At 35.8% G+C, this 25190-nt stretch overlaps 1 long non-coding RNA gene and 1 pseudogene across 6 annotated transcripts in view; one reads left to right on the top strand and one right to left on the bottom strand.

The window, feature by feature from the left end:
• Positions 1-2463: 2463 nt before the first annotated feature.
• LOC138169225 (uncharacterized) overlaps positions 2464-25190 on the bottom strand; it is a 100663-nt gene continuing 77936 nt past the window's right edge. For 5 of the 6 annotated variants that reach the window (XR_011170292.1, XR_011170296.1, XR_011170290.1 and 2 more), the window contains 4 exons: positions 11906-12011; positions 9183-9225; positions 5951-6165; positions 2464-5424 (listed from right to left, as the gene is read on the bottom strand). This is a non-coding gene — a long non-coding RNA (uncharacterized lncRNA). The remainder of the gene's footprint in view (positions 5425-5950; positions 6166-9182; positions 9226-11905; positions 12012-25190) is intronic. The other variant, XR_011170291.1, reaches the window with a different exon arrangement.
• On the top strand, positions 15936-16636 carry LOC138168715 (lysophosphatidic acid phosphatase type 6 pseudogene; annotated as a pseudogene).

Genomic DNA, 25190 nt, shown 5'->3' with positions numbered 1-25190 from the left:
GGAGTCAAGATGGCAGAGTAGAAACAGGACTTCTGGGCAGCTCCTCCTCCCACCTCCTCCAATTCATGTAAAAAATGACTCTAAACAAACGCTGGAGGTACAGAACCCACAAAATGACAGAGAGGCTAAACCTCCCAATGAAGACAGCTCAGCAGTCCAACAGGAAGAGGACAGTGCAACACTCTGGGAGCTGAGCCCAGCCCCGTGTGAGCCAGAGGTTTTAGCCTCAGGGCAGCCACAACCAGCCACCAGCTGGAGGGACTTCAGATTACCAGGAGCTGTGGCAGTTTCCAGAATTATCAACCCATAGATGCTAAGGACAAAGCGAGAGGTCACTGCAGTGTGGACTTTGTGAATAGGGAGTTCAGGAGTGCAGTCAGGCCTTTACCCCCTGGAGGGAGAAGCGGCTGAGGCACTGTGGCCGTGCAGAATAGAGGACTTTCAAGCATTCTTGATGAAAAAACCAGAGTTGAGTAGAAAATTTGATATTCAGATACTACAAGAAGCAAGAGAAGCATGAGAAGGTAAACAGGGAAAAGAAATCATAAGGAACTTATCAAAGTTGAACTATTAACATTCCTACATGGAAAAATGATAATTGTAACTGATGAAACTTTTCTCAGTATGAAAATAGCTTAAGGGAATAGAAATATATACATATATATATATGAGGGTATATGGATGTATGAATACATATGTGAATGTGTGTATATATGTTTACAGGTATACATAGATGGAGGGCACAGGACCAATTTAACAGGAAGGGATGATACTGAAAAGGTGAAATTAAGAGGTGAGAGAGTAATGTAATGAGAAGAGATGGGGAGAGATAAAATGGGGTAAATTATCTCATATAGAAGAGGCAAGGGAAAACTGTTACAATGGAGGGGAAGAACAGAGAGGCAAAAGGGAATGAGTCAACCTTATTCTCAATGAATTTGGCTTAGGGAGGGAATTACATACACACTAAATAGGGTATCTCACCCAACAGGAGAGTAGAGAGGAATGGGATGAAAGGGAGGATGATGGAAGGAAGGGCAGGCTGGGGTGGGGGGGAGGAAAGTTTTTTTTGAAAAGGGACAGGTTCAAAGTAGAGAATAGAATAAGTGGGGGGTGCCCCACTATGCTTTTTCTTCCCCTAATGTCTTCCCTCTGGGATTACTTTCTATCTACTCTGTATATATTTTGTATATATTTAATTTTTGCTTGTTATTTCTCTTAGAATGTTAGCTTTTTGAGGGCAAAGACCATGTCTTTCCTTTTCTTTGTATTCCCAGTTCCTAGACAAGTGTCTGGAATAATATGAGACTAGTATATAATTTGTTGACACATTTTTCAAAGAAATTTGCATAATTTTGATATCTTCACTGGAAATCTCTTGTTGGAAAAGATCTTTCATGGCACTGCATATTTTTTTAATAGATTACGAAAAATGCATAGTGTGATCAGATATTCTTCACACACTACAGTCAATTGTGGGGTCTACTACAGAGTGTTACATGTGAAAACATGCTTGTTTCTTGCCAATACCCTCTACTGGAGTATTATACACCTTCAATTCACAGGCAGATTATTCTCATGTTTTTTAGTTTGTATGTTTTTTTTTACATTTTTTAAGTAGTCATTTGAGTAAGTAATGATTGATGTTCCTTTAGTCTCTTCTTTTGGATAATAATTTTAAGATTCTCTCAATGCCTTTAATATCTTTCCCTCCTTCATATATGTCAAGAACCAATCCTTCAACTCCCTCAATCTTGTACCTCCTAGAGCACACATCTATTTTGTATATTCTTGGTCTAGTTAAGGTGTTTCCACCTTTATTTTCTTCAAAGTCATTTCTTCTTCAAGCACAACTGAGACTGTGACATATTAAAAGTCCAGATGTGGTAGCTTCACTATCCTTGATTGTGAAAATAGTTCTTTATAATAACATTGCATATCTATATCTATATATCTTTAATCTGTTGTCCTCCAAGTTTCATCTTTAAATGCCCTCAGGATGACTTTACTTAGTTAGATCACTCACCAAGCTTTATACATTTTCCCCCTCCCCTTAATTCTCCATATTTTATGATGTGGTACTGATGATGTGTTTCCACCATCCATCTCTGTAAGATTTTAGAAATAAGTTTATATTTGAAACAAGTGCTTCTATTCGTTACCATTTTCCTCCTCTTGTCAATCAAATACAGTGTTTTTTGACTGAGGTGAATTTTAGACACTTTTAATTTCATAGTTATAACAATTAGCCATGTAGAAGACCTGGACCTGAGATTTTATTGGTGTAAGAAAATCTCCATTAGGAAATAAGATGAAATATATATATATATATAAGTGATTTGTAAATCTCCAAGTGTTGTATAAATGCTAGCTACTATTATCATTATTCTTATTATTAGTAGGAACTACCTGTACCAATGTAAATAGGCAGAATACTGGGAAGCTGTAGTTTGCCCAGGGAAAACTGTGTTATGTGTTAAATATGGGGCTGTAACCCATATTTTGTTGATGCTGAAACCATCTTTCAGCTATTAAACTTTCTGTAAGAATTTGACATAATTGATGTCAATGTCCTTTCCTTCAACCATTTCCCATTTTTCAACATGTATAATATTTAAATAGTTCAGCTCATAGTTGTTTTTAATGAATAGTATATATTTAATGTTTGTTCTTATGTCTGTCTGTATTACTGCTAATAAATTGATGACCCAACTGAATACAAATAGCTGATTAAAAATTATTCCCACATCAGTAATAACATATTTCCTATCTGTTAAAATAGAAACATTTTCTTTGTGATGTTATTTGGTGTTTATAATATACACATGATTCTTTTCTTGAAGAAAAAAATCAATAATGTATAAATATGATACTTCTTTGAGATCTTTGGCCTCTCTGATTCCTAACTCCTGACTCCTTATTTTCCAACTATTTTTGGTCATCATTACTTATGCCTACTGTTGCATTGAAGTTTATTTAGTATCAAAATATGTGATGAAATGGTAATATACCTTTGAGTTCACTGACAAAGGTAACCCAATGAGGAACCATTCTATACCAATAGAGATCAGAAGCTCTTTGCAATTTACAGTCTTGAAGAGTTGCTTGAGGAACTGTAAAGCCAAGCATGAGCAGCTTTCCAGAGGACAGCTGCTGTGAACAGCTTTCAAGATTCTGATTACATAGTATAGCAAACTCTCTATTTATTCAATAACAAATCAGAGCAAAACATTCACAGAAAATCAAGTTACAGCATTCACAATATTACAAATTATCACAGAAAATCAAAATACAGTATTCACCATGTCACAACTCAACAACTTATCACTAAAATGGCCACATAATTTTCACCAAAGTGGTCACATAGTTTTCAACAAAGCACAATCATTTATTATCTCAATCATTTAGTAAATCAATCATTCAATCATCCTTAAGGAGGCTTGCCTCCTTAAGGGTCACAAAGTATAAAAGTCAAAGTTCTCCACCCCTAGGTCCCAATTAAATTACAATTTCATCAGTCACTACTCAGACAATTTCATCAGTCACTACTCAGTATCCAAGGAGAGGTCCTTTCATCTTGACTCAGGGCAGGCTTTCAGCTCCCATGGTTCTTCTTCCATGGTCCCAGCTCCTGGCCCAAATCTAACCAACTGCCACCTGAGTTCGAAGGCAGACAGTTCCCAGTTCCTTGTCCAGCTCTCCATGCAGTTCTTGTTCCACACTGGGGCTCACTGTCCAGTCAATCTCAAATCCTTCACAGTCTCTGTTCTGGGGAAGACAAAGCTTAACAAAGCCACAAGAACATCCATACACATTAACAAAGTCACAACAATATTTGTACAAAGTACTGGCACCACAGTCATGCTTCCTCAGTCATCTGCAGCTCCAGCTGACCCTCAAAAATCCTCAGCAGCTCCAGCTGGTCCGTGGAAGTCTTCAGCACCACAAGCTCCATTCTCAAAATCAAAATCACTTTATCTAGCCTCCATGTGGCTTGCTACAAGAAATTCTATCTCAGTTCTCAATTCTCATTCCTCTTCTCAGTTCTTCCCAATTCTCAGTTCAGTCTTCAGTCCAGCTGCCCTACCTCCATGATACTTGCCCCAGGAAATTCTGTCTTTCCAGCTTGTGTTCTTCCTTATATATGGTATAGCTCCACTCTGTTCTCTGCTCCTTCCTGTTACATCAGCCACTTCCTCCCAATGTATTAACTACTTCTGTGTTAATAGCTTAAACAATGTGTTAACTAACTTGAAACAAGGTGCTAAGTACCTGCTTAGTTGTCAATACAAAGGGGCATGGAAGATCTTCAGATTCCATTAACTTTACAGGAACTGAGAGGTAAGGTAGTTGTCTAGGGTCATATAACCTGTATGTACCAGAGCTAGGACTTGAACTCACATCTTCCAGATAACAAGTCAAGCTCACTGCTTATCACACCATGCTGTCCCTCATGATATCAAAGTATACTGTAGATTGATTGAATTTGTTGGGTCTTATTGAGTTCTTTATAGATCTTTATTTTTTCATCCTCTATAATAGATATTGCTTCATAAACTTCAATTATTTTCATGGTGGTCTTTTTTGTAGGTCCTTATCATGAGCACTACAATACAAGGTGATCAAATGCTCCATGAAATGGTATTTCTTGTTGCCAATAGAAACATAATGAAATATACTTCATTTACCTCTCCAAAGGGAATCTGTGAGTCATCTTTCCAGTTACTGGCAACTTCCTTTTTGTTTTCCATTTTAATTTATCATGAAAATATCAATATTTTCACAATTTAATTCCTCTAGTAGTGTATCTATTCCAGATTTAATGAATTGCTTCTCCTGGGAGTATATCTGGCTGATCATTGGATAAGAATGTCACATATAGGATATTAAGAGTTAAGTTAATATTTACAGGTGTCTCTAAAATTTCATGATTCTAAGCACCATCTGTATCCATTTCTGATATGTTGTCACTATCTCTGCAGAGGTGGAGGGGCGCTACACAATACAGAAGATGATTTTCATGTTTTTCTTTGTTATAAATGTTACCAAGGCCAAAGAATTGATCCACCACCAAGTGGCAAGTTACTCTATTTAGTTGGTATTGAGCCTCTCCATTTGCAGCTAAGATGGTCTTAGGAAAATAGACACAGCATAGACCTTTCCAGAATGACAAAATCTGCTTGCATTCCAAGGGAATGGCCTCTAGAATCTCAATGCAACAACAAGGAATTGGAGTAGGATTTTGCGGAAGGATTTGATCTAGAATCTCAGCTCACACAGAAAAGTGTAAGTCAGTGAATTCATCAATGAATTCTGTACAAACAGTCCAGAACTGTGAGCTTTAAGTCTACTTTCTCACTGACTTGCTTGGTTGACCTCTGGGAAGAAGAAGCACAGAATCAGTATGAGTTTCAACTTAAACATCTGTTGGAAAAAAAGAGGGGGAGGTGGGAGAGCAATTAGTCTCATCCATCCTTGGCATAGTTTCAAAAGAAAACTAAAAACTGTAAATCACTTTACACATTTGTAAGACAATCTAAATGCATAATAATCATAACTATAATAATAGTGACAAAAATATGTACAGTTTAAATAGTGAACCTCTCAAAAAAACATGTATGAGAGCTGATTTGAGCAGTTGCACATGGTTGTTCTTCATCTTTATGCATTAGCTAAACCAATTCCTTTGCCAGCAAAGCTTTATCTTGGAAGTAATTATGTATAAGTGACCAAGTTGTGAACATTTGTAAAAACAGCAGGTAAGGGAAGGCATTTAAGATAGTAGTACTAGGGGAAGGGGGATGGCTAGGAACTTTGGGTCAGACTGATAATGTCGTCAGTGTGAAGGGTTCTGGGGGAGAATCATCTTTAACCAATACAGATGTGTACCTTCTCTGCAACTGATAGCCTTAGAGTATTTCTTGAAGCAATAAGAGGTTAAATGACTTACCTAGGATCACAAAGCCAGGATGTATCAGAGGAAGGACTTGAACCCTGGTCTCCCTGACTCCAAGGAGTCTTTATCCACCACAACATGGGGCTTCTAGATAGTAAGGATGATGGAAATTTCAACTGGCCTTATATTTTACTAATGAGACTCCAAGTATTTGCATTACCACATGGTTCTAACTTTAGGCTCCACCATGCCTCCTTCAAATAAAGTCTCTTTGAAAAGAAAAATATATATAGTTATATATTAAAAATAACATCAATTATAAGCCATGCTAAAATTTTATGTAAGTTAGTTTTGGGGAAAAGTAGCCTGTATTTGGATGACTATGATATATCAAAGCCCAGCAAAGCACACATGCCTTTAGAGTTTTCTGTGCTGTTATTTTGTCATGCATATCGATACATTTCTTGTACAAGTATATATTCCAAATAAATTAATCTTCAAAAATCAACCCCTTTCTCCGATCAGAGATTTGTTTGTTTGGTTTTTTTTTGTCTGTGAAACTGGAAGCATTTCTGTAGTTGTGAACAACTACATTTGATTAAAATCTGTCAGATTTATCTTTTTAGCAGGAGAGAAGAAATATGTGTTTCTCCAGAAAGGAAATCAATGTGTCTTCATGATAGATGCAGACTAGAAAACTGGATGCTGTTGCTTTAAGTGATGAAGCAGAAAGACAGGATAGCCCAACAGATATTACCATTAGCTGCTGACATAATTGTTGTGAGGGAAAGCCTGTTTAAATCTTATAATCCATGTTTATAGGATTGTCTTACAGCCACTGACCTAATAGTCATTACTCCAACTTCTTAAGTGACAAAGTCTTGAGTGTATGTATAGCTGCTATCATTTATTATATTTAGATTTCTTCCACTCTGTCCTTTAGCCAGAATCCTGGAGGGTTTTTCTTGTACACCTTGGAGCAAATTTTCTCCTTTTGCACACAGGAAGTTAGTAAATATCTCTGACCTCTTCATGCCCCCTTTCTCTCTCCCTCTATAGCTACTAGAGATATTCTCTCTTTCATCCTCTACTCACATGAAAGAGGCCATAAGAAAAAGATAAAATGAATTTCCTCCCCGAAAAAGATTTTACCAGGATCCTCTAAACATGGGAGGGTTTGGTTATGGCTGTGCTCTACCAACTGGCCCCCAGATTTTCTAGTTGCTTAGAGTTATGCTGAATGAGGTAGAAGCTTCTGGCCCTGAGCATGGTTGTGCCTGAAATTTTCAATGAGGTTAAGAACAAATGGACAGCCTTATGGATGGTGCAGCCTGAAATAATCAGGCTTATCAAGGGTATCTTCGCACAATCAACAATTAGAGTGAAACTGGCTACCTAAAAAACAGCAAAAATTATGGCAAACCACTTTATTGCTCAGTTGGAAGTGCTGGAAATTAGATGGTGGTTAAAATTGTGTTATTCCTTGTCTTATGAGATCAATAAAGCAATTTTATGACATTATTTCTAGCCAATTTTAATTTGGAGAATACAGAACATTTTCTGTATGCAAACCCCTTTTATTTCTAGTATCTTTATTCTTTCCCATTTCCTATTCTTCAGTCAGGTTAAGTGGTTAAACTTGCACTTGCTGACATGTTCTGACATTCACTAATTCACCAATTCTCGTTGGCAATTTCATTCTTCATATAAAGAAACTGAGGCATTTGCCTATGGTGTTGGGACTTTTCCCAAGTTATTCAGCAAGCCAAAGACCAATACCAGATTCATGTTCCTTTCCTAGCCCACTGAAACATACACCAGAAGTCTCTCCAGGATTTGAAAAAAATTAAAAAGATTATATATCAAAAATTATAGCTTGACCTTGTTCTATATATCTGTGGACTTCTATCCTAATTATTTAGATTTGGACCAGGGACACATATTTGTAGAAATACTAAAGATATTTACCAGTGAGGAAAAAAAAAACAAATTTCATGTGAATTAGACCACAAAAATTAGGTCACATAAACTAAATTACACATAAATTAGGGGGAATAAACAAAAAGTTTATTTCAATACAAATTATTCAAAACATTTGTGTGATTACACACGCAATGAGATATCTGGCATGAGAGAAGGGAAGGAAATTTATGAGATATGGAGAATAAGTAAAGGATAGGTTGGATGGGAATAGTGAAAAAATGAGATGAAAAAGGAGCTCTACCCGAAGAAATGTGGAAAGGAAGGAAAAGAAAAGCAGTGTAGACTTTTGGTAGATTTCTTTTTTTCCTTGTGTTCTAAGAAGGTTTAGAGTACAATAATGACCACTTTTGATACCAATAAATAGCTCCACATTCTGCCTTTAGTCCCAACATTCCTTTCATTGGTTTGATCTGTGTTGTGTTCCATTTCATTTATGCCCCAAAGCCTTCCAGCACAGCTTTCAAGATGGTGACTTCCCCAGCTCCCAAACCTTGCCTCAGGAAGTGAATTGAAGAGATTGGATAACAGTGGAATAAAACAACTAACAGTTACAAACCTTACAACTCCTCTCTCAGTTATTTAGCTTCCCTATTTTTTTAATTCAAGTTTACATAATACTTCAATGTTTACAAAATGCTTTCCTCAACAATCTGTTATGATTTCTTTTTTAAAAGTACCCCTGATTTCTTCTGTGTGAGAAATTGTCTGACAAGGAAGCTCTTTCCACCAAATCAGATTAGCAATCCTTTTCTGCAATTTCCAACCTTGCAGAGTTGCCTGAAGGCATTGAGAAGTTAAAATGTCTTACCTGAGGTCCCACATAATATGTATTAGTGTTAGAATTTAATGTAGGTAATTGATAATATTAATAATAGCTAGCATTTATATAATATTTAAAGTTTGAATAATGCTTTATAAATATTATCTAGTTTGATCTTCACAACAAGTCTGGGTGATACAGTGCTAGTATTATCTTGATTTTATAGACAAGGAAACAGAGGCAAACAGAAGTCAAGTGACTAAGTCATGTAGCTCATAAATATCTGAGGCAAATTTGAACTCCCTTCTTCCTGACTCTATGTCCAATGCTCTATCCACCTCACACCTAGGTAAGACTTCCTTTCATTATAATCTACATTCTGAACCAACTGAATTGCTTTCAGGAAAATTCCAGGCTATTTTTCTCACCCCAATATTTCCATGAAGCCAAAGGCCTGTTTTTTCAGTACTCACCTTTTATTAATAATTATTTTTGGCAACAAGATGTGGAACCCCAGTTCTGCTAAAAAAAAAAAAAGCTTACCTTAAGTATCACTCAGGAAAATTTCAAGATGTACCTGGGCAGACTGAAACATATATTAATGGAAAACTTTAAAGATTTGGAGTAAAAGAAGTCATCAATCAATCAAATTCTATCATCATTCTATGACAGAAAGAAGAAATTGGCTAGTCATATATTAAGAGTAAAGAATGAGGGGCAGTGAGGTGGTACAGTGAATAGAGCACCAGCCCTGGAGTCAGGAGGACCTGAGTTCAAATCTGACCTCAGACACAACACAAAAACTAGCCATGTGACCTTGGGCAAGTCACTTAACCCCAATTGCCCTACCTTCCCCCCTCCAAAAAAAAAAAAAAGCAAAAAAAAAAAAGATTAAAGAATGGCAAGTAGGTAGCCACAACGCTCCACTGGTATCCACTCAATGTTGAGAGAAAGCAAGAAAGGCCTTCAAGGTGGACCCCTCTGGTGACTATGAATAAAAGCTGTACATGAAAAAGGTTACAATTTGTGTTATTGGAGGGAACTCATGAATCTATGAGATCACGGATCTCTTTGAATATTTAAATATGTATGCAAATCCTAAGAAAGCTTTTCAATTCTTCAATTTTTTAAAAGACATAATTCTTAAGTAAAAACCTAGAAATTCAGGCTCACCTTTGCCAAGTCTTTATGTAATACCTCTCCTTTGGGCTATTATAATTCATTCCTCACCAGATTTCTCATCTCTAAGTGATATTTAAACTGTGCTGTCTCTCTTTTTAAGCAAGTGGTCCCCCACCTTAAGTTCTTATTGTGCCTTATTGAAATACATACATACATACATACATGTGTGTATGTATATATCTCTCGGGACCACAATATTTTAGATCAGGAAGTTCATCTTTTGCTTTTTAACCTTCCATCTTGTTACCCTATACCGTAGAACTTATATAGATGTAGAATTCAAAGACCTTAGACATCATTTCATCCTCACTTTTCAGATGAGGCCACACAAGCCTGTTTGGGTGACATTACTTGCCCAATTTCAGAAAACTAATAGGTAGCTGATCTAGAACTCAAAGGTAGAGACTTGTGAGTCCAGAGCTCTCTCCCTTACACAACACTGTTTCCCCATAATCATAATCATAATCAATACATCTGTTACTCTCAGACAAAAATATTCAATGCACTTTTCATCTATATCTTCCAAATTGTGTTACATTCTAGGAGTGCCCTCCAACTTGGGTACTTCCCTTTCTTTTCATTCAGACAATCCTGAAAACCCATGAACACTATAAAAGAATTATGATAGACACTCCCGGGTCATCTATTGTTAAAGCACACTACTGCCATGATAAGCCTTCACTCATTATTTACACTAATATCCTACCCTTTTCCTTGTGTACAAAGAAAATATCACAAAAACATTTTTAAAATCATCTTCCTTATTATATGTGTTGTTGTTAAGATATTCTTCAGTTGTGTCTGATGGTTTGCCATTTCCTTCTCAAGCTCATTTTAGAAATGAGAAACTGAGGCAAATAGGTTTAAGTGACTTTCCCAGCGTCATACAGCTAGAAAATGTCTGAGACCAGATTTGAACTCACAAGGATGAGTCTTTCTCATTCTAGACCTGATACTTTATCCACTGTACCACTTGCAAGTTAAATTTTCAATACAGAGACATATCAATCAAACAACAAGGATTTTTACATGTCTTCTATGTGCCAGGTACTGTGCTAAGCCCTGGAGATACAAAGTAAAAAAGAAACAATCTCTTCTCCCAAAGGAATTTACATTCAATACATATACATACATATGTGTACAAGGTATCCTAAAAGTCCTAGTGCAGGTTTAACCTTTAATAACTACAGAATCATAAATGCTATAAAATTACAGAGAACACATTTGAAAGACTTTAAATTTCAAAAATATTTTTGCTTCTAATTAAAATTCCACATAATCACTGCCATACTATATATCACTCTAACTGATTTTAAACTTTATAAAAATCTGTCAACAGTTACTGCTGCTCAGTGACTGAAAGGGATGTATGTAATCCTCGCCTTAAGGTCATCCAAAGTATGAGGTTTTGATGCTTACATGGCAGTATTGATGCTACACCATAAGTAAAAGCCTAATGGAGACAGATCAGGGAACTGAGGTGACAAAGCAAGAGAACCTCCTATACCAATCCATTGGTTTGAGAAATTGTCTTACAGAAACTGCCATACACATAATGCATAATGGCAGGGAGCCCTGTCTTATTCAAATTAGTTTATTATTCAAAATTCACAAAACTAAATGTGTCAAAGAAATGGAAATAATTAAACTTACAAATGCTACTTTTGCAAGTTTGTAGTATTTATATATCTGAAAAGTTATTACAGCTTAAAACTGCAGCAAGACTTTTGGGACATGCCATATATCACATACACATACAATACACACATACATGTATCCTTCTCTCTTTATATATGTATATATATGTAAAACATAAAACCATGTATTATAATGATATATAGTTACATATTATAATGATGTATAATTTTATAACTATGTATACTAATAATGTACATGAGTAAGTCTGTATATGTATATACATGTGCCTGTATGTATGTATATATGAATACATACATATATACATATAGATATACTTAGATATATGCAAAATAACTATATATGTGAATACATACAGATATACTTAGATATATACAAAATAACTATAAGGTAAGTAAATGAACAGTAGTGGGAGGGAGAAAGGTTACTTGCAGTTGGGGGAATCCTGTAGATGATGCTTAAGCTGTACCTTGAAGGAAATGATGGATTCCACAAGGCAGAAATGAAGAAGGAATACATGCCAGGTATTTGGTACTGCAATTGCAAAGGTAGACTGATAAGAGATAAATTGCATATGTAAGGAAAATAAGAGAAAACCATTTTGACTGGACAGTATAATATATGAAGGGGAGTAAGGCATAATGATGCTAGAAAGTTAGGTTGGAACCAAAGTATGAAAGAATTTACAAGTCAAACAGAAAAATCTATATTTTATCCTAGAGGCAATAAAGAGCCACTAGAGTGTATTAAATACAGTAGTGACATGATCAGGTCTATGCTTAAGGAAAATCACTTTAGCATTTATGTAGAATGAAGGAAAACCCAAAATGCAAAGACCAATCAGGAGGTCTTTGCAATAGTCTAGGCAAGAGGTAATGAGAGCCTGAACCAAAGTGGCTGCTATGTGAATGATGATAAGCAGTCAGATGGGAAAGAAATTTCAGTGACAGAAATGGTAAATTTGGCAGCTGATTGGCTATGTGGGGTGTGGGAAACTAAAGAACTGAAGATAATGCTGAGGTCATGTGATAAGGAGAGCGGTCTCTTTGACAGAAATAAGAAATGTGAATTTGGAGGAAAAGTTAATGGATGTTTTGAATTTGAAATGCCTCCAAGACATTCAATTTGAAATGTTATGTGTGATTTGAGCCCAGGGGAGAAACTGGATCTGACTGGATATGTCAATCTGTGTATCATCTGCATAGAGTTAATAATTAAGTCTTTGGGAGCAGATGAGTTTTCTAAGAGAGAGGAGGTAGAAAGAAAAGAGGGCCTTGGACTAAGCCTTGGGGTACAATGAACGTTAGAGATGTAATGTCACCAAAACTCAAAGAGGAGAGATTATCAAGAGGAGAGAATGTTCAAAAGTGTCAAATCAAGCAAAGAGGTCAAGAAGAATGAAGACTAAGAAAGGAAGACCAAATCTAGCAGTTAAGAAATTGTGGATAACTTTGGAGACAGCAGCTTTATGAGAGTCAAAAAGTTGAAACCAGATTTCAAAGGGTTGAGAAAGAGAAATAAAACAGAGGCAACAGATGTAACTGAGTTTTAAAGAGATTGACTAAGAAAGGTAGGAAAGATATAGAATAACTTGAGGGGATGGCAGCATCTAGCAAATATTTTTAGAATGTTTCTCTCACAAAACTTTATTTCACACAGAAAAAGTTGGAAGATGACATCAATGCTATAATGGAATTCAATTGGATTAAAAAAAATGTGTTTAGTCAGTTTCTTATTATTCAGTAATCTTGAACTATTTATATATGTCTCTATTGTTGTTTATTTAAGACCGTAAACATCTCAACGTCTCCTCTATGACTTTTTAAAATTGTTTAATCTGTATTAAGGATAAAGAGATATATCACTAATATTGTTGATCATGATGAAGTCAAAGAAAATCCATACATACCAGGAGCAAAATCTACACCATAGCCTTGTGAAAGGACTAGAAGCAATGATCGATAAAGTTCACTCGTTCTGTTTTCTTTCTGTTGTAACATTATATTGTTCAGTGAATGTATTAATGGGAGGCAGAGTGTCATAGTGGATAAAGCATTTTACTTGGGGTCAGAAAGACCTGAATTTGAGTCCTGTTTCATACACTACCTCTATGAATCTGGCCAAGTAACTGAAGTTCTCTCAGCCTCAGTTTCTTCAAATATAAAATAAGGATAATGATAGCAATTACTTCACTGGGTTGTTGTGAGGATCAAATAAGAAAACATTTAAGTGTTTTACAAAGCTCTGTATAAATATTACCTATTGTGCATTATAGGTGTTACATGTGTTTGCATATACACACATATCAGAACCACTATATATATATATATGAACATCTTTCAAGTTTTCTCCTCAATTTTCTGCCTCCCACACATTTCTAAAACTTCTTATTTATTTTGTTAAATAAAAATGTATTTTATCTATAACTTTCCACCTTGTTATTTTCTTTTTTCAGTCCACAAAACATAAAATAAGTTTTTCAGAATAATGTGGGCATATTGATTAAAAAAAAAAGATAAAACTGAGTTTGGTTGATCCTTTACAGATCATAATTTCTCCCATGAGTTGAAGATGGGTAAATGATTTCTATTCTGTGGAAGCTAAAATCCTGAGACAATGGCTAGTTATATTAGACATCAAAACCTACGTATGAAAAGTGAAACTATAATTAAATTTCAAAATAATTCGTCAAATGAAGTTAAATATGTGGATGAAAATTTTCACTTTTTATCCTAATATTTTATATCACATAGATACAACCATATGGGAATATGAAATCTTCTTTATCAAAAAGAATTAGAATCAAGTACTTAGAATTTTTATAGTATCTATATTAAAACTTACTTTAAAAGATTCTAGAAAAATTATGTAGCAAGATCACAGTTATTTTAAGATGAACTAAGTGAATAAGCATTGTGATGATACACACACATACACACACACACTGGAGAAATAAAAACCAAGGAATGATGTAATAATTGTATTCAAATACATGAAAGAAAGGACAGCAAGGTCACGTAGTGGATAGAGTGCCAGGCCTGGAGTTAGGAAGACTCATCTTCCTAAATTCACAATAGTTTTGTGACCCTGGGCAGGTCACTTAACCCTGTTTGCCTCAGTTTCCTCATCTGTAAAATGAGCTGGAGAAGGAAAAGACAAATCATGCCAATGTCTGTGCCAAAAAAACCCCTAAAGGGGTCACAAAGAGTTGTACACAATTGAAAAAAAATGACTAAATTATGAAAGAATATTATCTGAACAAATAGGGCAACTACTCCCTAACTCCACTAAAACTTAAAGAACTATGGAATTGGCCTAGACTGCTGAATAACTGTCTTCTTAAGGTAGATGTAACACATGATAGGCAATTAATATATTTTTAAAACTTCTTGGTAGCAAACACAAAGCATACTAGAGTCTTCCATGGACTAGAAGACTACAATCTCATATTCTTGCATTAGTTGCATTAGTATAGTAATTCTTGATTTTAAGCACTTGAACTGAGTGACAGCTCCCCTAAGTCTCTTTCAGTTCTATGTTGACTGATGGGTTGGTTTTTGTCTTGAAGTGAAGAGAAACTATGTAGAAATATAGTTATAACTCTAGTAATAACTCTTGAAACAACAGATGAAAGGATGAGATTGGCCAGGCAGAGAAGAGATAAGAAAGCCATAAAATTGAAGCAAGCACATAAATAATTTTTAAAATTAGAAATGTTTTTTTTAATTTTCAAAATACTTAGTACAGTGGAAAAAACTGACTCTGGAATCAGAGTTCAAATCCCAAATCTGTTATTTACTAGTCATTTGACCTTGAACAAATCATTCACCTCCATACCTCAGTTTCCTTGTATACAGTAAGGACATTGGACAAGGTGGTTTCTGAGATTCATTCTCTCTATGTATCTATGATTCTATGATCCAAAAATTCTGAAAGTGCTAAGAGTTTAAAATAATTGTGATCATGCTACTTTAGTTTTCTGAAATTTTTTTTGGAGTGGGGATGGCAGGGCAATTGAGGTTAAGCAGCTTGCCCAAGGTCAGATGGCTAGTAAGTTTTAAATATCTGAGACTGGATTTGAACTCAGGTCCTCCTGACCCCAGGGCTGGTGCTATATTCACTACATGACCTAGGCACCCCATGAAATTTTTTTATGGTTAGTTTCAACATATCTGTGGGTTTCTCCATCCAGGCTGCTGATTAAAACTCATCCTCATCTTCACAATTCTTTCCTATGGCCTACCATAAATCCTCCATAGAATATCTACCTACTGCGCTTTAGACCTTCCTCCAAGTTTTTTTAGCCCAGAATTCAGATTAACCCTCTGTTATGCCTTATCCTGCCCTGTCTACCTCCTTTTCCAGTGATACACTTTCTCAATTATGTCCATGTCACATTTTGCATGTAGTTCATCACTGTAAATTTTCTCAAATCTTGTTTCCCAACTACCAAACTGCTAGACCCTGAGATAGATGGTCAAGGTCAGGAGAATGACTGCTTCTTTGCAGCCTGGAATCTCAGCAGATTTGAAAAGGATTTAGAAAGAGCTGGGCATAGATAGGAGCAAAGAGGTGAAGGTCTTCCTTCTACAAGACAATGCATTCGTGGTGCAGGTTAGTGAGCTCTGCAGGTGCCCAATGCTGAAGAAATTTACACATGTGATTGAGGAGAGAGCTGTTGATACAGCCCTATATAACCTGGGAAGCAGACATGGGAAAGATCTTCAGATGCCAGTTGGTCTCATTCTCTTCACCCTACAGAACAACCTGCTAGAAACAATAGACCCTTTTTCTCCACCCAGAAAAACTAGAAAGCTCTGCCTCTATACTATGCATGATATGACACTCATGCCCCCTTCCTAACACAGGCGATTTTTTTTACCATAAAAGACAACCATATGCTGTAAACCTGATCATGAAAGTCTGCCAACACCAGGACTCCAAGAATTGGTTCACACACCTTTCTTACAATGGGGAAGAACAAGTGGTAAAAGAGTTCCCCCATAAGATTCTGTGTCTGGCAGTTTCTAAATTCCCTGTCACCTTACACTGTGATCCTAGAAGAGTACAATACATTCTGCTCACAACCAGAGAATATAGACATTGGAAATGACAAACGATCAGATGGTATGCTTGTGAGAGGGCTGATTTTAAAATAAAAGCCTGTTTGCACCAAAAAAAAAATCTCACTTAAAACTACCACACATTTCTCCATTGACTTTTGGGGCAACCTAAGATTTTAGTTCTTTAGAAATTGTGGCATTCTATGATCACAACATCAAAATATAATTGTTTTGATGACATAGTCCTGAATCATGTGCATATCAAAACTTGAAAAGGAATTGTTCTATTTCATACAGACTTACAGCTTAGACCTCGATAATATTGAAAAACTGAAGTGGTAGTCTAAAAAGTACTTTTTTATTAAAAGAAAAAATCACAGAAGGTGAAAAAAATTTTCAGTGCCTACAGTTGCAAAAGAATCTTGAATTACCTGTCTATCCCTTTAAGCATTTTCATCTACAAATCAAACACAGATGGCCCATTATGTTTATGACCTCACTGTCAATTGCTCTAGATGGAGCATACATTAATTATTGAAATATTTTCATAGTATACAACTTTTTAGTGTGTACATTGTCGCAGATAATTTCAACTTTTTGATTAGAAGGCGATATAAACAATTTTATTTATGAGAATTAATCTCTTGAATGTCGTAAAAGCTACCAATACAGTAATTTTTTTTATAACAAAGCCAAGCAAAAGTCCCTGGCCCTAGTCTTGGAAGTCAACATTATGTTAACATTGCCTACAATACATAAACGTTGCCAAAATCTATTACAATTGTAGTAAATTTTGATTACTGGAGTTGTTTGTTATTTATGTCTAGAAGATAAAGATAATATTGGGAATAGCCCTCTTCTATTCAACGTATAAATTACATCCATAAAATATCTTGCTTTGTTAACAGCAAGAGAAAAAAAGCAGAACTTGATTGAAGCTTTTAAATTGTTGCATCTACTTTAGTTTCAAGTAAATAAATGTTTTGGATACTATTTGGATAATATAAAAATCTCCAAAAAATTTTAATTTCTTAAATGTATTACTAGTTGGGGTTTTTTTTAGTTAGACCAACAAAAATATATAGATGTCATTTAGCTATAAAAATACTTTATATTTGTCAAGTCCATTAAGACTTACATAGCATCAGCATAGACATTATCTCATTTCACCCTTATAACAACCCCATGACTAATGCAAAGAAAGCATTCCATTTCCTGTCTCTGCCTTTGTACTGGCCATCACCTATGCCTGGAATACACTTCCTCCATACTTCTGCATCATAGAATCCCTCTCTTATTTTAAGGTGAATCTCAGGCACCATCTTCTTCATGAAACCTTTCTTGGTCCCCCCAACTGCTAGTGTACTCCAAAGCTACCTTATACTGAACTGCCATGGGTATATGTGTGTATATTAACTTTATGCTATATATATATTTTATATGTACTCTTCTCCCCCATTAGAATAATCTCATTGAAAGTGAGGATCATTTCATTCTTTAAACTTGTGTGCCAATACCAGTACCCAGTAGCCAGCACAGGGACTGACATTTGCTGATTGAGAGAGACAGAGAAACAGAAATACAGAAACAGAGAGAGATGGAGAGATGATAGAAAGACAAACATATAGATAGTTATGCAAATATACAGTGAGTTCATAAAAATAATGAGCCCTCTGTGTTTGATTTGTAGATGAGAAAACTGAAATTCAGAGATACCAAATGATGTACTCAAAGTTGCAAAATTAATAAATGCTGATTGAATCTGGAACCTCAACCTAGAACCTCAATCTTACTACTACAAAACTGACTCAAACTACCCAAATCTACTCTACAAAAATTGTTTTTTTAAAGACATAAAACCATAGATGTAGAATGAGACAGGAATTTTAAAAACTCATTATCACTAACCCCATTATTTTACAAATAATGGAATATGTTAAAGGAAAAAATAGGAGGTCAGTCAGTTTCATCCAAATCCCAACTCCAGTTATCCCTTCCACACTGAGACTTTCCCCATTGAGATTTTAATATACCACAGGTCAGCATAAGAAATTAAAACGAAATTTTGGAAGGAAGTTTTCAGAAGCTGCAGAAGACAGAGAAAAAAGTTCAGAAACTCAGGAATGTATAAAATATATGTGAAGTATTATATTAATATATTTTCTTTGTTAATACCATAATGATTCAGACTTCTTCTCTAGTACAAAGGGAGAATCAAAAATTTTTTTTTGGATTTTCCAGATTGCAAGGGCAGGGAGGGAAGGTATGCTGATCAAGATGTGGAAGGGATAACTGTATTTCTAGACAGGAGTACTCACTTCCCTAGGCTTTGAATACAATATCTTCCAACTCTGTTTTACCTTCATGTTATATTAAACTTAGCTCCTGAGAAGGAACTCCAAAACAAGGCCACAAAACATGTTCTTTGTAGTACAGATGTTTACCTGGGAAGGCTTCAAAAAAAAATACACCCAGACCCTTACACTCATCCATGTGGGAGCTGGAACTTACTACAAAGGAACATGGAGAGATTGGGACTTGGGGTAATTCAGAAGGGCAAGGGAAGAATCATTTGAAGCTCTGTTCCCTAAAGGGTGTTTTAGTAAGACAAAGGAATCCTGATAAGAAAAAACAAAGTAATGGTGCAGTCCCTGATGTGTTTCTCCAGCCAAAGCAAGAGCCAAAGTGTTTCTTGAAAGTTGAGCCTCTAGAGAAAACATAAGTGGACAACAATATGAGGTACCGGTTAGATGAAGTGGTACAGAGGACAGATCCTGTATACCCTTAGAAAAACTGAAACTAGAATGATATTTTTTCTTCAACCAGAGAAGTGAGAGGAAAAAATATAGAAGTTCAGCATAAATACTATATGGAAATCTCTGGCCCTCTTCTAGTGAGGAACCCTGATATAAGTGAAACCTAGAAAATTCCATCTTCATAAGGAGATTGAAAAATAACTCATAGGGATTTTAGCTAAATGTTTAAATATTAAATTGTTGATTTTTCCCAAAGGAAAAACAAAACATTCATCCTTTTCTTGCAGTTATAACCCTTTATTTCTGTAGTGCTTCATACTTTTCAAAAGGCTTTTTACAACTGAAAATCTTTTGATATTGACATCACTTCTGGGGGGAGGTAAGACAGGTATTTTTAGCCCCTTTGGATAGAGAGGAAACTGAGGTAAAAACTTTTAATACATAACATCACATTGTAAGTTGGTGGCCGAGTTGGAACTCTGACCACTCTGTGACTCAGCTTTCATTTTTAGAGGCTAATATTACAGATTCAGTCGATGTAACTGGGCTAGCTTTGTACAGGACAGGGTGGGGGTGGGGAGGAATCAAAACATATTGATTCATAGACTATATTTCAAACCAAGAATTTTATAAAAGAGTACCACTGGTACTAGCTGTGCGACCCTGAGCAAGTCACTTAACGCAGTTTGCATCAGTTTCTTCTTCTATAAAATGAGCTGGAGAAGGAAATGGCCAGCTACTCCAATATCTTTTGCCAAGATACTGGGGTCACCAAGAGTCAGACACAATTGAAATGACTGAACAACCACAAAAACCATTGTTCACTAGGGAACCTCAATAGGAAATGTGGAGAGATCTACATAAACTCAAGCCCTATTTTGCAAAAATAGTTCAAAGCAAATGTCCTACTAATTACTTTCAAAAATATCATCCTCATATAAAATACCATGCAGTATTTTTGCCCAAATAATTGACTCTTGCAACATTTAGAGTTATGTACAATGAAACTGTGTTTCAATGTGTAGATTAGTTCTTAGTTTCTTTTTTGTGACAGTGCTAAGCCATGATTTCAAATATGAACTCAAACTTAGGCAAATCATTTAATTTCAATTTGCCTCTATTTCCTCAATTGTAAAATGGGGATAATAATTGTACCTATCTCCCAGCAAGGTTGTTGTCAGGATCAAATGAGATAATATTTTTAAAGCACTTAGCACAGTGACTGGCACATAGTAGACATTATATAAATGCTAGTTATCACTACTACTGTTGCTATTGCTACTGCAACTACTACTACTACTACCACCACCACCACCACCACCATCACTACTACTACTACCACTACACTACTACTACTACTACCACCACCACCACCACCACCACCAATACTACATTGGAACTGACTAGAATCCTTGTATAGCATCTGAGGTGTCTCAATGTGTCTATAGTTTGATAGGATCCTCATATATATTATTGCTCATTATTAAGAAGCTACTTGGCATCTTGGAAAGAGCTGGGGTCAGGAAGCCCTGGATTGATATCCTGCCTCCTGCATTTACTAAATACATGCATAAATTACTTAACCTATCTGAGACTCAGTTTCCTCAGTCATAAAATGGATGTAAGAACTGCTGTAGAATATAGTTCACAGGGCGATTAAGGATCAGATGGAATACTATCTGTAAAACATTTGACACACCTTTCTAGCATTATATTCATGGCAATTATGTTAATTGCCAACTTTTATTTAAACCACACAGATATCTTTGTAGAACCTACTCTGTCTAGTCATTTCTCAATATGCTACTATTAAAAACAAAAACAAAACCTAACTCAATTTCCATTCTCTTTTCATGATCTTTTGTGGTACCCCTAATCATGAAGAAAAGGAGCAATATATAAGAAAAAAGAAAACTTTTAGAATATTAAACTCTAGTTCTGAATCTTCTTTTCAATTATGAAGGAAAAGTTTTAACTTCACTCAAACCCATAAGGATGAGAATCCTGTGTCCGGGCCCACCTTCCATTTTGGAGAAGAGAGGTAGAGGGGTGGAGATGTGAAGGAGCTGGGGCAAGGTGAGAAAAGAGAGAAGTTATTTCACTTTGTATCCTTCTGAATGTAGAAAAGGACTGAACACTACCTATGAGAGAATATGTGCATCAATTTAAAAGCTTTTGACTTTACATACTAAACTGAGGTTACCATCAGTGACTACATCCCTGAAAATAGCTGCTGCAAAGAAGGCAGTTTTTTGGTGGTGATGACAACCAAAGTTTACATTGAGATTTAAAATAAGCATCACTTGAGCCTAAGGATTTTTTTCTTTAAGTGACAGGTGAGAAGTTTGACTGTACTATAGAAAGTCCTTTCCCCCAATTTACTTTTTGTGAACTTTATTTTGAAAAGGTTTTGCTGCTAGTATTATTTAGGAAAAACGGATGATTCATAATACTTGGAGATGTTGACCTCCACCAGGCACCAGTATTGCTCTAGTTGGAACTGATCAACAAGAATAAATTTCTACTGGTAAATTCCCACATAAATCACCTACTCTATACCAGATTACCAAAGCAGGCATAATTTGGCTATCATTGCTAGTTGTGGCTTAAATTGGTATCTCAAAGAAATGTCAACTATTGGCCCACTGAAGTGCTAATGTAGACAAAACTTTATTTGTTTGGCTATAACCTTCTTCCTCCCTAAAATAATGAGAGGAGTACAGAAATATAAATGTCCTCTTAAATAACATTAATCTAGTGCTTTAAAGCTCACAAAGCCCCCTACATGCAATACTCCATCTTATCCTTAACAACAATTATGTGAAGCAAGTAATACTAACGTTATGATCCTTGTTTTGTAGCTGAAGAAACTAAGACTCAGAGAGGTTGTCTGACTTTCCAATGGTCACACACCACGTGATAAAGGTAGCACTGGAACCTCTGACTTTCTGTTTCTAAGTCCAATGGTCTCACCAATACACTCTGATGCCTCATTCACAATCTCCTAAAGCACTGTCGTCTGCAAATAAACTTGACATTCAAATCTGAACTGAATAATCTAGGCAGGAATTTATTCACTGGAGTTTTTCTAGTTTCAGAAATAAGTGGAAGCAAATTATTTCTAAATTAGAAACTATGTCTACAGTATCATTATATCAGCTCTAATTTTAGAGGGCAAGGTGCAGCTCTGGCACTAGACTAATGTAATTTTAATATAGTTTAGCAGATGATGATTATGATAGAGATTGTCTTTTGCTCCCTTAGGAGTTTTTCACTTAAGAACTTGATAGTGTTTGGGGTAAAGTGTTATAAGAGGGGCTATAGTACATGACAGAAAAGAAAACATTAATCTCCTATGTAGCCAAGAGCTGCATTAATCTTTTAAGCAATTCAAAAGCAAATCAGAATATGAACTCTTAAAGACTGTTCAAGTGTCCTAAAATATCTGTATTAGTAACAAGACTACTTGGATGGATTTTCACTATTTTGGGTCAGATATATAAGATTCACTGAATCATAGATACATTTTAATGTAGATTTAAAAAATGTATTTGCTGGTAACTATTGATATAGTACATCATTAAGCACAGAAGGCAAAATAATCTGCATACTACCATTGGTGTCAAAGAGTCACTCTAAGAAAAGGGTGCTTAAGGGATAACTTGATGGTGAGGCCTTGCAAACTTTCTCTAATTATTAGACTCATGTTTTCCTTCTGAAATATATTAACAGCCCAAGAGGTATTATTGATGCTGGCAAGTAAGCTTAAACAGCTTTCAGAAGTTCCTGACATTCCACGTACACCGTAAGGTTTGCGCATTTTTTTCCCCCTTGAGTGTTTGGAGATCCTGATGACTGGAGTTCTGCTGGAAAGATTGATAAAGCAAAGCAATCGGAGTTATTTCCTATGCATGAAATTGATTAAATGCTTCACTAAATGGCTTATAAATTTGCTTCTCATATTTCTGTCACCCACTGAAAAGATTACAGAAACTCTGCATATAACCATGTTGTATACAATACCAAATTACAAAAGGTTGTAAAAACTAATGTTTTGTTTAAAGTTTTGAGCAGGACCATATGCCTTCAGTGACCTTGAGTAAGCTATTTTAATTCAAAACATTTCAAAGACTATAAGGGGAGAAAAATCCATCTACATAACAAGCCAAACCAAAGTGGTTAGACCTCAGCATTATTATACTGAGCTTATTCTCGCCTGTAAAAATTAGAATGACTTTCCTTATACAAATGAATGTAACATGTCTTTAAAGCCATGAAGTACATGTAGTGTCAACAAGGACAGTTTTACAAAAGGAGCTGAAACATGTCTTTAAGACCTTCCCAAGTTGAGTTAAATTCTGATATTTTTAGAACTGATGATTTTCAAATAAGCTTACAGTCTTGCATAGACTTGTAATCTAGGTCTTTGATTTATTTAGAAAGGATAGCAAATGTAAGTATTTTTTTTAATGTCTCCACATATTTTTGAAATGTAATTTTAGGTCAATTTCCTCCTTCCTGTGTTCTAATTTCTAGCTGTTGTGAAACAGTTGAGGGTGCTTTCAAGCATAAAGCTATTTTATAGGCCAAATGCATGACCTACAGATGTGACATGGAAAAACAATCCCTTTCTTAACATGGCCTTAAAAGTCCCTTAACTTCTACAGGAAAAATGATATTCTTTCATAACATTTACAAGACATCATGTCCCCAGCAAGAATTAGCATTTGGCATTAACGCACAGCTCTGGCAAGAAATCTCAGGAAAAAATATATTTTACAACCAATGATATGCACTGAGTCTTGACTGGTTTGACCTCTGCACATCCTAAGCCTTCCATCATTTTCAAGAATGGCCAGTGTCATGACAAAAATGGCTGCCACAGCTAGGGACATCCAGAACATAGCAATCCATCAGTCAACTTCCAAGATGAAAAGAAAGATACTCTTCAAAAAATATCAAGTGGAAGTGCTAGGAAGAGATGGAATAAACAAAGGCTTAAATAATGCACAATCTCTAGCTAATAATCTTTTTCCAATTCTCACAAATTTCTGTGAAGCTTATGTGTGTCATGAGATAAATTGGACGCTGTGGAATTACCTCAATTCCTGAGATGCAGTGAAGGAGCAGGAAGGGAAGCAATATAATCACTACAGAAAACTGTCAAGTGGTGATGGTGGTGAATGGTGGTGATGGTGGTGATGGTGGTGGTGGTGGTGGTGTTGGAAGTAGTAGCAGCAGCAGCCACAGCAATAGCAATAGTAGTAGTGAGAGTAGTAGTAGCAGTAACAAAAGCAGAAACAATGACAGTAATAGCAGTAGCTGTAATAGCAGCAGAAGCAGCAATAGCAGATGTAGCAATAGCAGTGGCAGCAGCCTCAATAGTAGTAGCTTGTCCTTCATACTTGAAGAGGACCAATGACATCACCATGTTACAGTCAAGGTACACTGTGTTCAACCTTGACTGATCAGTCTAATGTGAGCTCTACTACAGGTCAGGCACAGTCAATTTGAACATTTTGGATGGATATGCCTCTAGATTTATGCATCTCACATTTCTTTTGAGTTACTGTGATCCTGTTTTCCTCATACTGCACAGTGCCTTCCTTGATGTGGGCATGCCAGATGGACAGTCCTGTGCCAGCATCTCCCATGTTTCACAATTGGTACTAAAATTCTTCAGACAGACCTTGAGAGTATCCTTGAACCACTTTTTCTGACCTCCATAAGAATGCTTGCCTTGTGTAAGTTCTCTGTAAAACAATCTTTTAGGTAAATATATTTACATATGTAGCTAGCTGTGCTCTCTTCAGTAGAGTTTAAATGTTTGACAGTTTGGCTCAAGAGAGTAGTAGTAGTAGTAGTAGTAGTAGTAGTAGTAGTAGTAGTAGTAG

Source organism: Petaurus breviceps, unplaced genomic scaffold (assembly GCF_028583685.1).
Source record: "Petaurus breviceps papuanus isolate PSGF00001 unplaced genomic scaffold, PetGlider_PUasm1.0 37, whole genome shotgun sequence".
In the NCBI taxonomy this organism is placed as follows: Eukaryota; Metazoa; Chordata; class Mammalia; order Diprotodontia; family Petauridae; genus Petaurus; species Petaurus breviceps.
This window is presented reverse-complemented; position numbering and strand designations above follow the sequence as displayed.